Source organism: Phytophthora cinnamomi (genome assembly GCF_018691715.1).
Source record: "Phytophthora cinnamomi strain GKB4 chromosome Unknown Contig27, whole genome shotgun sequence".
In the NCBI taxonomy this organism is placed as follows: domain Eukaryota; phylum Oomycota; class Peronosporomycetes; order Peronosporales; family Peronosporaceae; genus Phytophthora; species Phytophthora cinnamomi.
The window spans coordinates 282,689-296,324 of NW_027150960.1; positions in this window are offsets into that span (position 1 = coordinate 282,689).

A 13,636-nucleotide genomic window follows, 5' to 3' on the forward strand; every position below is an offset into this window, starting at 1 on the left:
ACACACTATGGAGGCAAATACTCCGTCGAGCGAGCGTTGGCACTCGAAGAGTACACGCGTAACGCGCCCATTACCCGCGTAGTGCTGGTGGTCACCGCCCCATTAATTGCAACTACCGCCATTGTGCTTGGTCAAGAAAGTATCCCGCTTCAAGACCCGACAGAAGGTTGGAAGGTGAACTACGGGTTCTGGTCTCGTGTTGGTTTAACTGGAGTTGTAGCAGCCTATACAATGGCTGATCAAGTCGGACCTTGGCTTGATGTCCCAGGATTATCCCCTACGCGAACTATATTGTACTGTACAGGCGTGGGGGCAGGTTTTATAGCGGCAGGCGTCGTGATAGCGGAGATTTGGGTCTTCCCTGTCCCGTTCTTCATGCCTACGCTCTCGGCCGTAATTACATTCATTACTTTTGGGTTGTTTCGAGTCATGGTTGGAACTCAAGCATTTCAGCAAATGCTAACACGGAAAGAAGAGATCAGGCGGCTGTCCAGGATGGGCTCACTATATGGATCCATAATTATGATATATCCTTTATACCAGGTTCTTTTCATGAAGGCGAAGCATACGAACTACGAGCTGCCCGTAATGTTGCTTCTCCCACTCTTCAAGTTCATATTGAAAAGCTCTTTCGCGTCTGCTGCGTCTCACAAGGAGGACATGGCACCAGGACAAGTCGTACTTTCAGTTGACTTTTTTGACGCTTTGTATTGGGCGTCATTCGTGCAGAGTTTATCACTCTCGACCCTCGTTATCATCATGATCGCCGATTTAGGAGACATTTCGATTGAGTTTCGTGAGCTTCATCGGCGGGTCCAGAGCGTACTCAAACGTGTACATGAAAGAACTGGCACTGCAATCACAGATCATAATAATGCTGGCTTACTGAATGGGGTACGCTCCCTATGCTTCTATTCCGAAGGACTACAAAATCCCAAAATTCAAATACGCTCAAGTCTTCGGCACAGCTTGTCCCCCGAATACACTACTCTCCTGGATCAATTGGAGCGACAGATTTGCAATGGACCGCCTTCCAGGATTACTACATGTACTTCTAGACCAGCGTCGGGGTGGATTCAACGTGGAATGGGTTCCGTTCAGCCTTTGACACCTACAACCATAGTGCCGAATGATCAAAGTTCTGGAACGGATAAGGACGTTCTTGAAAGAGTCCAACGCAGAAAATCACGTGACAAGAGCTCCAGGGACCTCCAAGAAGCGCTCGAAATCCTGTTCACTTCGGAGTGCGTCGTTCTGGCCGAGTATGTGCAAACCATCGTACCAATTATCTATGGGGCCTTCATTATGGTGATGGTTTATCTGCCTAGCGCTAAATATCATACAGAGATGGTGGGAATCAACCGTGATACTGTTGGACGCGTGGTATCGCGGATATTTCTGTACGCACTGTTAGAGTTCGTGTCATTCGTCGCACTTGCAGTAACTTTGCGGCGAAGTTGTGGTATCCACGCGCTGTATCAACTGGCGTTTGTGCTGGAGACGCAAATGTCGTTTGTACTGTCTAAATTGCTGCTTTGGATGCTGGTTACTCTGACCTACCGGGTTACACATTTTGGTACGTTTATCATCAACTCGGTACGTTAATACTCAATTAGACGAGCCTCACCGACGTTATTCTTTTTGTTGCGCAGGAGCTGATTTTTCGTTCCGGTTCAAGTGGATTGGAAAATAGATGAATTTTACTGGTAGGACAACTTTAGCTGGCTGAACAGCCTAACCAATATTATTTCATTAGCAGCTCCCCAGCATTTAATTCGAGAATGTCGCTTGAGTCCATAGGTCACAGATTGCTGCTAATGCAACACAAACATACATGTGTATGTGGTGGCCGATGGTTTCCTGAATGTTACCCGTCTTCACACCGGAGCTCCACCACCATCTTGCTACCAGGAAGGCTTTCTCAAGCCCACGTTCTTCCAGCAGCAGGCCCAGCAGCGGCGGAACAGATACACTTTCAAGGCACCACTCGCGATGGCTTTTGGAGGGTAGACTCTCTTGGGGTCGTATACGGGTCTGTTTTCGTGTTTGGGTTGTGCGATTTTGCCGACCCCAACACCAGGCCCGACAGGGAGTATATTCGCGATACGAATTGACGTGTTGCAACGTAGTTTTGTGCTTCTAATGAGTTAAAGGCAAGTGTATATGCAATATGTCAGAGTCCCTAGTTCGTAGCATTATATAGCATTGTTTCAGGCGACTGCGACGCCAGCGGCGATGGTGATGGCGCCGACGACACTGCGCTGTCACCGACAGCTCGACCGACGCAGCAACCGACACATAAGGATCACGTCAACGATAAGCGATAAATGACTTCCTAAATGAACTCACTCCGCAATCACCTTGCAGCGCGCAAAAGTAATAAGCATCCTGAACGCTCACTACATCTAGCCCCTACCACAAATCTCAGAACAATAAGATTTTGGTAACTAGTGTAAGGCATTTACACTACTGCCTCTTGGCTCTCGTCATCACAATACTTACCCTGTTAAATGAAAAGTCAGGATCTGATTCCGTGTCGCTCCCTCTTGCTACTACTACTTCATGATCTGAATCCGATGAGTTTGAAAGAAGCTAAGGTTCTTGCCATCGATAATCGACAATAGGGGCACCTCAGTGCGACCTAAAATAAATGATCCATAGTGCTTCTGACGAACTCGGCAGACTCGACGTCTAGTTCGACATTTAGTAGCTCTTCTGATAGTCCTTTGCGAATCACATCGTCATCTAAGTAACGTTAGAACGTAGCACTCACTTGCTGCCACACTTCGATGGTAGGAAAAATAAGATTGGCGACGGATAGACTGACTGTCAAAACGATTTTTCATCGCAACCGTGCAGTCAACGATGTCAGTAGCCACAGCAGTAATCTACACACGAATGTGGATATTCACCAGTGTAACGGGGTTACACGTACAAGTGGCTGCAAGCCACTTGTGAATTTAACAGATAGGTTATCTGTTAAACGTTTTGGATACTTCCTCACATTGGTGTATGACAAACCAATGGATACATTGAAGTGGGCCACCACAATGAGTGGTCCACACATACGCAAAGATCCTATTGGTAGAAAGCAGCATCTTTCTACCAATTAGAGACGTGCATATTAGCGGGGCTCTGACAGCCAGCCGCTGCCAACCCTTTCATAGATGATAAACAGTTTTTAGCAGATTTTTAGAGGAAGATCAATTTACAAACAATACAGTTCTCATTTTACCTAATCTAAGTCACTTGGAGTCTTGATTTATATTATACTTGTGTACTCAAGTATAATTAACTCAAGTTATTACTAAGTACTTACGCTTCCTCATACACGTAGCGCGACGTGTAAGCTAAAGTAGTGAGTCAAGTTAGACCCACTACACCTGGTAGCACTTTGTGGTCCGTCCAACGACCGACGGTTTGACGTTCGTACGCGGTGTACGAACGCGGAGCCGAGAACCACATGAGCACGAAGGTGCCCATGGAGAGCTCCAACACACCTGCAACGCATGTTGCACGCGCTGACAGCCCCCACCTGTCTGACCCAGAGTGGGAGGCCCTCCAACGACTGTCAACAGTCATTGGAGAAGCGGCGATAGCTACGATGCTGCGTACGCTATCGCTGACGGAGCAACATGGTGTTGTTCTGTGGTTCATCATGAAGGAGCAGCGTGATGCTGCTTCCTCAGTGACGGCGTCGTCAGGGACGACACCGCGTGCTCAATCATTAATATTGAGCGTGAGCAATTATGTAGGAAGAGAGGGCGAGCCTCTCCTCTGGTGGCTTGTCGAGCTCGACACAGCCATAGCGGCTCGACGCATCGTCGACCCGCTGTCAAAGGTCGCGTTCGCCATGTCCTGCCTTGGCGGACGCGCAAGGTGTAGTGGGTCTAACTTGACTCACTACTTTAGCTTACACGTCGCGCTACGTGTATGAGGAAGCGTAAGTACTTAATAATTACTTAGGTTAATTATATTTGAATACACAAATATAAGTTAAATCAGATAAGATTCCAACTAGCTAGTTTAAGGTAAAATGAGAACTGTATTGTTTGTAAATTGATCTTCCTCTAAAAATCTGCTAAAAACTGTTTATCATCTATGAAAGGGTTGGCAGCGGCTGGCTGTCAGAGCCCCGCTAATATGCATGTCTCTGATTGGTAGAAAGATGCTGCTTTCTACCAATAGGATCCTTTGGGTATGTGTGGACCACTCACTGTGGTGGTCCACTTCAATGTATCCATCGGTGTGTCTTACACCAATGTGAGGAAGTATCCAAAACGTTTAACAGATAACCTATCTGTTAAATTCACAAGTGGCTTGCAGCCACTTGTACGTGTAACCCCGTTACACCATCGGTGTGTCTTACACCAATGTGAGGAAGTATCCAAAACGTTTAACAGATAACCTATCTGTTAAATTCACAAGTGGCTTGCAGCCACTTGTACGTGTAACCCCGTTACACCATCCCCCCCTTAAGGTTAGACGCGCGGGGTCCCCGCACGTCAATCTTTGGAATTGACCATTCGTCAATTCTCCGCGTTTGGAGAAGAAATCCGCGCTCATTCAACGATGAGCGCGCCTCAGAAGAAGTCCGCAAAGTCGATGGGGAGTCATCTCTCCATCGACGACTACTTCGAACGCCAGAAGGCGAAGTACGGTGACGTCGTCGACTTCGACGACGACGATGGAGACATGGAGGGCGAGGAGGACTCGCCCTCAAAGCGTAAAGACTCAGTGTCGAGCGAATCGCTCGACCCTCACGCCAAGAACGTTCGCCCGCGTGAAGGGGACGAATCGGACGCTTCGAGTTCGAAGCGTTCGCGTACTGAGAGTGATACCCCACTCGCTTCAGCTGGGGCTCTCAGTACTCCGCGCGCTGCTGCTGCAGCGCGTGATGTTAAAGCTCAAGGCTCTCCGCGCGCTGCGTGGATGCCGTCCGCGTCCGAGATCGCGGACCGGTATGGGAACTCGGTACCTCCGAATGAGGTACCGCTGTACGTATGCAGCCCCATCAGAGATGACGCTGTGGCTGCCGAGCTGCACTTTGATGCGGAAACACATCAAAGGCGCGATTACTACATCGGACTCTTTCATGAGCTCCGATGGTTTCAAAGCAAGAAGACCTCTTCTCGCAGCAAAGTGCCCGAATGGCAGGCACTTTGTCAAAGTTGGAACGCCTTTGTTGAAAACTTCAACAAGAGGCCGAGTGCTTACCGTGATCGGATTAAGCAAGCGCGTGATCGCTTCGAGATGTACACGAAGCGTGGAAAGTTGGAGCAACTCCACGTTGCTGCGGAGGAGGCAAATGTGCCGTGCGCTGTGCCCGAGGGCTTTCAGTGCACGAAGTGCTTTCCGGCGCGGTCCGCTTGAGCGACCGCGACCTGAACGGGTACACGTCGTTCCGTGTGCCCGAGAGTCTCAAAGAGCTCCGTGCTAAGTTCTTAGCACGTGAGGGTTCGGGCGCTAGCGATGATCGCAGCGCTCGTATTACTTCCTCTGCACCAGCGCGTACTGCTCCTCGTACGCCCTCACCATTTCCGGAACGTCCTCCAGCAAGACGTTCCGCGGCTCCCATGTATCTCGATGGGGAGGAAATCCTCTCCAACGAATACGAAAACGAGCCCCTTGAGGGTTCGTTTTCGGGATACTATGGTCAACAATCCGCTCAACAATCCAGCGGTTTGAGCCGCGGGCGTCACGGATCGGCGGTGGCGGGGGTGGGAACACGCCCCGGGTATGATCAGCCCCGGGCTGATCAGTATGCGCCTCTCCACGACCGGGTGACCGCCGTGGAGCGTCTGCAGGGCGCTGAGTTCGCCGCCCTAAAACAGGAGCTGGCGAACCAGAAGGCCCAAGTCGCGGCGGTCTCGCAGACCGCCTCGAATATCCAGGTCGAGCTGGGGACCCAGATGAAGGGGTTGCTCCAGCGCGTCCGCGCGCTGGAGGAGAGGTTGCTCGTCGCCGAGGCCAAGTCCTCCGCTTCTGCCTCGGCTCCTGCCGAGGCTTTGGGTCAGCCGAGCTAGATGGCTCGTGCTGCCGGAATGGCTTCAGCCGTCCGACGTAAAAGGTCGGATGGAGGCGCATGCTAGACGGTATGTCTAGCGTGTATGCGTTGCCGTGCCGTGCCAACACAGTGAACGGCCCGATGAAGCGCGGAGCAAGCTTGCTTGCTCCGAAATCCGAAACTGCATGTCTAGGCAGGTTTTGTGTAGCTAACAAAACTAATGAACTAACTTTGAATTCATTTGTGTTGCCTCTGCCCGCATTGTCTGCGTTCAGCTTCTGTTGATCAACAGAAGCTGCTATTGTGTCTTGGACAAACCGAATCACGGCTTGTCTTTTGGTGATGAAACTGATTGCATCCGAGCTGAAGTCATTCAGCTCGCTCTCCGCTAGAGGCCCTGCCTCTGTGTGGTTCTTCGCGGTGTCTGCGCCCTGCGCAGACCCGTGGTCGTTGTCCATGTTGTTGGGGGAGTCTGCGCCCTGCGCAGACTCATGTGGTTTGTCCATTGTTGCAGCTGACACTGTGCAAGTGTCAGCGGTTTTCTGCGGCTGCTGTATTGCAGTCGTAGATCCTCCCCGCTTAAGGTGGGAGCCATCACTCCGAGTAAACTCGGTAGACGTGGATGCCGCATAGCATTCACGTAGAACGGTGTATACCCGGTCGAGGCATGCACTGAGTTATTGATGGCAAACTCTGCCATCGATAAGCACTCGCTCCAGTATTGGAACGAGTGAGCGTAGCTCTTCAACATATCGACGAGCACGCGATTCACGCGCTCGGTTTGGCCGTCCGTCTGCGGATGATCCGCAGTCGACATGGAAAGCTGGCTCCCATGAAGTGTAAACACTTCTTGCCACAGGTGCGCTGTGAAGCGCGGGTCTCTGTCCGACACGATGTCGGACGGCATGCCATGGTGTTTGAACACCATGTCAACGAGCAGACGGGCCGTATGCTTCGCGGTCACCTCTGCTGGCACCGCAGGAAGATGTACCATCTTGCTGAAGCGGTCTACAAAGACCACAACACCGGTGTTCCCTCCGCTATCCGGGGGAAGACCAAAGATGAAGTCCAAAGACATGGACTTCCAACACTCCGACGGAGTCGGTAGTGATTGTAACGGAGCCTGCGCGAATGGCGCAGGCTTCACGCGTTGGCATACCTCGCAAGCACGGATGTACTTGCGCACCCACTTATACTGGTGGTGCCAGTAGAAGTCGCGCGTGAGAAGGACGTATGTCTTCTCACGTCCGAGATGTCCCGCTGCCGGGGCATCATGATATTCGTACATGATCCTGAGTCGCAGGTCATGGTCATTCGGCACGACAACGCGGTCCGCGTTGTCGTCGACTGCATTATAAAGAAGCAGTCCGTCGTGCACACGATATCGGTGTGCACGCGCACGAAGGTGCTTGGGCAGCTTCTGACGGGACTTGTCAGAAGGCGCTGTGCCATAGGTCAGCAAGAGCTTCGTGTCTGCGTCGTGCGCGTACGCGGCCCTCATATCGTCCAACAGAGACGATGTGGGTCTGCTAGATCGCATGACGTCAATGGCATTGACGTCGGCTGCTTCTGCGTAGTCCGGCCGGTTGTGATAACGCGTCGGCCACCACATTCAATCTTCCCGGTTTGTATTCGACCCGGAAGTTATACTCCGCAAAGAATGAGAGCCATCTCGCCATTCTCTGTGAAATGTGTGGTGACTTCACTGCAGTGCGCAGTGATGCATGGTCGGTGTAGACCACAAATGGTCTACTTCCAAGCAAATACACTCGGAACTTTGCGAGTGCGTATTTCATGGCAAGGAGTTCCTTGTCATGTACCGGGTAGTTGCGCTCAGCTGGCTTCAGCTGACGCGATTGGTAGTAGACGACACGATCACGGCCCTCGTGATCGTGCTGCATCAACGCGCATCTGATCGCGAAATCGGATGCGTAATGGGCGATCTTGGTCAGCCACTGCCAAGATCGGCGCCTCAGTCAAGCCCTGCTTGACTGCATCGAATGCCTTTTGGCAATCGGGTGTCCAATTCCACACAGCTTCTTTCTTAAGAAGTTGTGACAGCGGGCGGATCTTGCCCGCATAATCCTCCACGTACTTGCACAAGTACGTGGCCAAGCCAAGGAACTGCCTCAGTTCCTTGACACTTGAAGGCGTTGGCCATTCATTTATCACTCTGACCTTTTCCGGGTCAGGGCGAACACCATTCTTTCCTACGAGACACCCGAGGACGGGTATCTCGCTTGCCCCGAAGATACACTTCTTCAGGTTCGCGTAGAGCTTATGCTTTCGCATAAGCTCAAGTAGCTTCCGGAGATGCACCCTGTGCATCTCTACGTCGGTCTTCCCGTCCACAGCCCGGCTGTGGATGAATACATCATCGGAGTAGCTCGGTGCGAAGTCGCGCACCGAGCGCAACAAGTGCGTCACGCACCTGTTGAAAGTCGCAGGGGCATTCTTAAGCCCCTGTGGCATTACTAGCCATTCCCAGAGCATGCCGCTTGGCGTGCTCACTGCCGTGAGAGGGATATCGCTCTCACGCATTAGGATTTGATAAAATCCATCTCGCAAGTCGAGAGCACTGTAAACGGTGCTCCCGGCCATCGAATCGATGATAACATCTTTTCGTGGTATCGGCGTCTGCGCCGGTACCGTCGCATCGTTCAGCTTGTTGTAGGCATGAACGATGCGCCATCCGCCCTGTGGCTTCTTGACACAGAACGTCGGAGCACTGTGCGGGGACTTTGATTCCCCCACTTGTCCTGCTTTGCGACGACTTTCAAAGAAGTTGTCGATCGCCTCCACTTGTTCTCGCGGCAGTGGCCACTGCCGCGTGACACAGTACTTCGTGCCCGGCACGAGATCAATCTCGTGCTGAATGCCCTTATCCTGCGGAAGCTCCGCAGGAATCTCTTCCGGGAGTACGTCTTTGTACTCCCTCAACAATTCGTAATAGGGACTCGACTTCAGCGAGTCCCAACCTTGTTCCTCGAAGCGCTCTCGCTTCGTCTTCGCACTGAGAGTGTCTTCACTCTCAGTGGTACTTCCCATGAAGAGCTGCCTCAGCTCTTCGCTCTCGCTCGCCGTTCTTTCGCTGTCCGAAAGAACGCAGACTTGCTCGATGCGTCCATCGTGCAAGTCGCGCGTGAAGCGATTCCAGCTCATGGCTGGAAGCGAAGTCAACTCCGACGCCGTCGTCGGAGGATTAGCGAGTTCCATGTCACGATACTGGAAACCAGTATCGGTGCGCGTCAAGACGCTTAGCGTCTTGACATTCGGCGTCACCACCGCAGTCTGCCCAGCAGACTGCTCTTGTTGCGTCTCGGTCCCGGACCGAGACTTGCGCAGCGTTTTCCGCTTGCGCCGTCTTCTTGTTGTGCGGAGCCCGGCTCCGCACAGTTGTTCTTCTGGTCCAGGCCCGGCCGTGGACAGTTGTTCGCCTGCGGACCTTGTCCGCGGGCGCGCGGTATCAAGCCCGGCTTGACCGCATTTTCCGTCGTGCAGCCCGGCTGCACGGTAATGTGTCCCTTCGCCGGCAGACCCTGTCTGCGGGCGCGCGATATCAAGCCCGGCTTGATCGCATGGCGCTTCGTCGTGCAGCCCGGCTGCACGCCAGCATGCAAATTGCGTCATTGCGGTACGTTTGCAACCCTCCGCACTGTTTGCAGCGTCAACTCCCGGAGTTGACACGCCTTCGTCACCTCGACGCCATTCATTGGCGGAGTCCCTCATGACCGAGGGTGCGTCGGCTCCCGGAGCCGACGCGTCGTTGTCGACCTGACCGCTTCGGGTCAGGGACTGTCCCTTACACGCTTGAACGTGGGTGTTGGTTCCCGGAACCAACACATCTTTTTCTTCCGACGTCGGCAGCATTGCCGACGTGGGTCTCACTTGTGCGCGCCCTCGCGCACTTCTTGGGCACTCCGGGACAGCAACATAAAGCGCTGTCTCGACTGGTGAGCCGCGCGCACCTGCTGGTGCGTGCGCTGCGGTAACAAGGCCATCGCTCTCTGTTCCGCTGTCGCGTCCGAAGCGCACGAGCGTGCGCTTCTTCCAGTCTATCACCGGATCATGCCGTGCAAGCCACGGCATGCCCATTACCACGTCGAACTTATCGACCAGGTCCAGGACGATAAAGTGTTCGACAAACACTCGTTGTTTGTACGAGAAGCGCACGTTCACGACGCGCTTCTCGGTCTTCACGATGGCACCTGTTGCCAGTCGTACCTCCAGAAGACTTCGAGGTGTATCTACCTCCTCGAAGTCAAGTCTCGGCAGGCTTCGTAGTCGAATAAAGTTGTTCGACGCGCCTGAATCTACCAAAGCTCGAAGAGAGTCACTCGCTCTCTTCGAGTAAACCTTCAAGATGACTAGGTTCGGCCTGTCATCTTGTTTCTTGCAGTGAGAGCTAGTCTCACTAGGGGCTGCAATCCTCAGTGTCGCGTGCCCGATGTCGGCACGCGTGACTGCATTACCAGTAGGGCACCCCGCGCCTACTGGATGTTCGCGTTTTTGTTGGACCGCGGCGATGCCTAGCATCGCCACGACGGCCACCTCCAGGGGGCATGAGAGCTGTGCACTCCCGTGCAAAGTGACCGATCCTTCCGCAACGGAAGCATCGCACGTTACCTCCCTGCTGCTGGTAACCAGCAGTTGTTGCATTCGAGAGGTCCATTGGTTCTGGACCTCTCGTCCTCACTACCGGGCGCGGTTGTGGCCTCGGTACATTTGCATGGAGTTCAGCCTGCCGCAGGCTAATCTCTTCTTGCATGGCAAGGGTGATCGTAGCTTCGAGAGTACTCGGGTACTCTCGGAAGAGATAGGTCTTCACAGGCCCATCTCTAAGTCCCTTCATGAACGTGATGACCTTAGTCGCCTCGTCAATTGGATTGGTCACGATATTTGAGACCAAATATCGTGCGCGCTGCGCGTAAGCATGGACGTCATGCTTACCCTGCTGAAGGTCGAGGAACTCCGCCCTCGACCGGAACTCGTTTTGCGGGGGCTCAAACGCTTGTTTGAGCTCCTCTTTGAACACTTCGTATGTGCTGAAGCACGTAGGATCGGAGAGTCGGCGCCCATACACCCAACTGCTTGCGCGTCCGCCAAGGCAGGACATGGCGAACGCGACCTTCGACAGCGGGTCGACGATGCGTCGAGCCGCTATGGTTGTGTCGAGCTCGACGAGCCACCAGAGGAGAGGCTCGCCCTCTCTTCCCACGTAATTGCTCACGCTCAACTTTAATGGTTGAGCACGCGGTGTCGTCCCTGACGACGCCGTCACTGAGGAAGCAGCGTCACGTTGCTCCTTCATGATGAACCCCAGAGCAACAACCATGTTGCTCCGTCGGCGATAGCGTACGCAGCATTGTAGCTATCGCCGCTTCTCCAATGACTGTTGACAGTCGTTGGAGGGCCTCCCACTCTGGGTCAGACAGGTGGGGGCAGTCAGCGCGTGCAACATGCGTTGCAGGCGTGTTGGAGCTCTCCATGGGCACCTTCGTGCTCATGTGGTTCTCGGCTCCGCGTTCGTACACCGCGTACGAACGTCAAGCAGTCGGTCGTTGGACGGACTACAAAGTGCTACCAGGTGTAGTGGGTCTAACTTGACTCACTACTTTAGCTTACACGTTGCGCAACGTGTATGAGGAAGCGTAAGTACTTAATAATTACTTAGGTTAATTATATTTGAATACACAAATATAAGTTAACTTAGACAAGACTCCAAGTAGCTAGTTTAAGGTAAAATGAGAACTGTATTGTTTGCAAATTGATCTTCCTCTAAAATCTGCTAAAAACCGTTTATCATCTATGAAAGGGTTGGCAGCGGCTGGCTGTCAGAGCCCCACTAATATGCATGTCTCTGATTGGTAGAAAGATGTTGCTTTCTACCAATAGGATCTTTGGGTATGTGTGGACCACTCACTGTGGTGGTCCACTTCAATGTATCCATCGGTGTGTCTTACACCAATGTGAGGAAATATCCAAAACGTTTAACAGATAACCTATCTGTTAAATTCACAAGTGGCTTGTAGCCACTTGTACGTGTAACCCCGTTACACCATCGGTGTGTCTTACACCAATGTGAGGAAGTATCCAAAACGTTTAACAGATAACCTATCTGTTAAATTCACAAGTGGCTTGCAGCCACTTGTGCGTGTAACCCCGTTACACCATCCCCCCCTTAAGGTTAGACGCGCGGGGTCTCCGCACGTCAATCTTCGGAATTGACCATTCGTCAATTCTCCGCGTTTGGAGAAGAAATCCGCGCTCATTCAACGATGAGCGCGCCTCAGAAGAAGCCTTAAAAGTCGGTGGGGAGTCATCTCTCCATCGACGACTGCTTCGAACGCCAGAAGGCGAAGTACGGCGACGTCGTCGACTTCGACGACGACGGTGAAGATATGGAGGGCGAGGAGGACTCGCCCTCAAAGCGTAAAGACTCAGTGTCGAGCGAATCGCTCGACCCTCACGCCAAGAACGTTCGCCCGCGTGAAGGGGACGAATCAGACGCTTCGAGTTCGAAGCGTTCGCGTACTGAGAGCGATACCCCACTCGCTTCCGCTGGGGCTCTCAGTACTCCGCGCGCTGCTGCTACAGCGCGTGATGTCAAAGCTCAAGGCTCTCCGCGCGCTGCGTGGATGCCGTCCGCGTCCGAGATCGCGGACCGGTATAGAACTCGGTACCTCCGAATGAGGTACCGCTGTACGTATGCAGCCCCATCAGAGATGACGCTGTGGCTGCCGAGCTGCACTTTGATGCGGAAACACATCAAAGGCGCGATTACTACATCGGACTCTTTCATGAGCTCCGATGGTTTCAAAGCAAGAAGACCTCTTCTCGCAGCAAAGTGCCCGAATGGCAGGCACTTTGTCAAAGTTGGAACGCCTTTGTTGAAAACTTCAACAAGAGGCCGAGTGCTTACCGTGATCGGATTAAGCAAGCGCGTGATCGCTTCGAGATGTACACGAAGCGTGGAAAGTTGGAGCAACTCCACGTTGCTGCGGAGGAGGCAAATGTGCCGTGCGCTGTGCCCGAGGGCTTTCAGTGCACGAAGTGCTTTCCAGGCGCGGTCCGCTTGAGCGACCGCGACCTGAACGGGTACACGTCGTTCCGTGTGCCCGAGAGTCTCAAAGAGCTCCGTGCTAAGTTCTTAGCACGTGAGGGTTCGGGCGCTAGCGATGATCGCAGCGCTCGTATTACTTCCTCTGCACCAGCGCGTACTGCTCCTCGTACGCCCTCACCATTTCCGGAACGTCCTCCAGCAAGACGTTCCGCGGCTCCCATGTATCTCGATGGGGAGGAAATCCTCTCCAACGAATACGAAAACGAGCCCCTTGAGGGTTCGTTTTCGGGATACTATGGTCAACAATCCGCTCAACAATCCAGCGGTTTGAGCCGCGGGCGTCACGGATCGGCGGTGGCGGGGGTGGGAACACGCCCCGGGTATGATCAGCCCCGGGCTGATCAGTATGCGCCTCTCCACGACCGGGTGACCGCCGTGGAGCGTCTGCAGGGCGCTGAGTTCGCCGCCCTGAAACAGGAGCTGGCGAACCAGAAGGCCCAAGTCGTGGCGGTCTCGCAGACCGCCTCGAACATCCAGGTCGAGCTGGGGACCCAGATGAAGGGGTT